This window comes from Anomaloglossus baeobatrachus, chromosome 9 (assembly GCF_048569485.1).
Source record: "Anomaloglossus baeobatrachus isolate aAnoBae1 chromosome 9, aAnoBae1.hap1, whole genome shotgun sequence".
In the NCBI taxonomy this organism is placed as follows: Eukaryota; Metazoa; Chordata; class Amphibia; order Anura; family Aromobatidae; genus Anomaloglossus; species Anomaloglossus baeobatrachus.
This window is the reverse complement of record NC_134361.1, coordinates 150,233,647-150,236,146: the sequence shown is the minus strand read 5'-3', so window position 1 is coordinate 150,236,146 and position 2,500 is coordinate 150,233,647.

The following is a 2,500-nucleotide window of genomic DNA, read 5'->3' as shown; positions in this document are numbered from 1 at the left end:
GCCGTCACTGCCCGCGGCCTTCTTAGATTTTAGCAGTTTGATTCTGTCTTTTATTTCCAGCACACTGATTGGTATGTCCAGAGGATTTTGAAAGTCCTTGATTGTCTCCTCCATGTCCCTCAGTTTAGTCATTATATGCTCTTGTTCTGGGGTTAGGTCGTCTTCTGGGATATTCTTGTAGAGGCCCTTGAAGTAGCTGTGCCAGATGTTGCCATTTTGAATGTGGAGGGTACTTTGCTTGGGACTTGTACCGATATGGCTCCATGTCTCCCAGAATGAGTTGTCCTGGAGGGAGTCTTCGAGCTGCTGCAGTTTGTGGGAGATGTGCTTTTGTTTTTTCTCCTTGAGGGTTCGCTTGTATTGCCTCTGTAGGGTGTCATGGACCACTCTTAGCTCCTTGTTGTCCGGGTCTCTGTGTTTTTGATTTGAGGCTATCCTTAGGGAGTTGCGCAGTGTCTTGCATTCTTTATCAAACCATTTTTGGCCTTGTTTATTTGTAGGTCTCTTGGAGTTGGTCCTTCTGAGGCCTGCTAGCTCTGCCATGGTATATAGGATGTTATTAAAGTCGTTTACTGCCAGGTTGACCCCTTGCTGGTTTGATGTATAGGATTTTGTGTGAAAGTTTACAAGCAGCTCTTTAATCTCTGTTCTGTTGGTCGTGTTGGTGTATTCAATGGCTAACTGTTTGGACCACTTGAAGGATGGTGGCAAATTGTGGAGACCGCTCAAGTGGGGCTTTTGTGTTGGTGACTTGTCCGTGGATCTCAGGTACAGCAGTGTCTGGTTGTGGTCTGACATGTGGGTGTCGGGGGTGACTATGAAGGCATTCATGTTTGCTGGGTCCATGTCTGTTATGGCATAATCCACTACACTACTGCCCGTGTGGGAGTTTAGTGTAAATCTCCCTAATGAGTCCCCCCTGGTGCGCCCGTTCAGTATATGCAGCCCCAAGCTCCGGCACAGGTTCAGCAGTTTTCTGCCGCTTTTATTCACCACTCTGTCATAGCTGTTTCTTGTTGTCTGTACTGAGTCTCTGTAGAAGGGCTCATCTCCCAGGACGTATGTGTTTCCGTCAGGTGACAGGTAGTCCTTCTCTGTACCTGTCCTGGCGTTCAGGTCTCCACAGATGAGCACCTTACCTTTGGACTGGAATTGGGCAGCCTCCCTCTGAAGTTCCTCGTAGATGTCCGGCTTATAGTATGGGGATTCTGATGGAGGGATGTAGGCTGCGCAGAGGTAGATGTCCTGCTGAGAGGTGAGGATGGAGCTGCTTATCTTCATCCAGATATGGCTTTCTCCTCTTTTTATTGCCTTGATATGTTCTTGGATCTCCTCCTTGTACCATATTAGTATGCCCCCTGAGCAGCGGCCATGTTTGGTGTTCTTGTTTTTCTGGGCGGAGACAGAAAATTCCTTGTATCCCATGGGTGCGAGAGATTCCTCCTCTGCCCGGGCCCATGTCTCCAGGAGGATCTGGATGTCAATGTTCTTTAGCCTTTGTTTGAAGTCTGGGTCATTTGTCTTGGACCCAAAAGCTGAGGCATTCAATCCTTGAATGTTCCAGCTGCTGATAACTAAGGATGTCATATTTAGTTGATATACCTTATAATGAGGAAGGATAGATTTTCATAGGACATAACCGGATTTAGTGGTGGGTTTGGGTGGCATATTTTAGTAGTGTCCTAAGAGTTTGCTGCACAATGTGTTGAGCAATGTCCTTATTTCTGCCATGTTGCTGCCCTCTGTTGCTTTGTATTGCCATTTTGGGGCATGTGGTCTTGAGTATTTCTGCCATCTCTGTGGACTCTCTCCAGGGGTCTCTGTGGGCTGCCATCTGTTTGGTGGGTGTCTTGCTTGTGGTCTTGGAGGTCTGTTTAGAACCATGTCCTTTAGCTCTCTTGCTAGATGGCTGACTCCTTGTTTATTGAGGTGTTTGTCGTCATAGAGGTGATGGAGCGTTATTTCGGGGTGTCTTGCCAGCTGTATGTTTGGTGCTGAGGTAATACTGGCGGCCAGCTCTGAGTTGATTTGCTGGGTTATTTGTTGGTGTACATCTTTCCTTGGAAGCAGGGCAGACAGGATTATTTTGGTTCTGGGGAATGTTTGCTGGGCTGCTAGTGCGAGTTTTGATAGGTCCTTTGTGACTGTCTTTTGGTGGATATCGTTTGTGCCGGTGTGTAGTATGAGGTGTGTGGGCTCGGTGAAATATGGGTTACTGATCACCTCCTCTGCTTGTGGGATCGTTGAGCAGTGAATTTTTGTAACCCGAGCCGTCGGAAACAGTCTCTGAGTGTCCAGGTATTTCCCATTTGAGTCTATTATTAGGACTATATCAGGATCCAGTGTTTTATTTGGGCCATTTGGTTTCTGTGTGTTGGGTCTCTGAGTGTTGGTTGCCTTTGTTTGTTGTGATGATGCATTTTCATTGCTGGGGTTGATGGTAGGGGTTTCCTTCGTGTTGTTGGGTCCAGGGGTGTTGGACACCCTGATATGCTGTGCT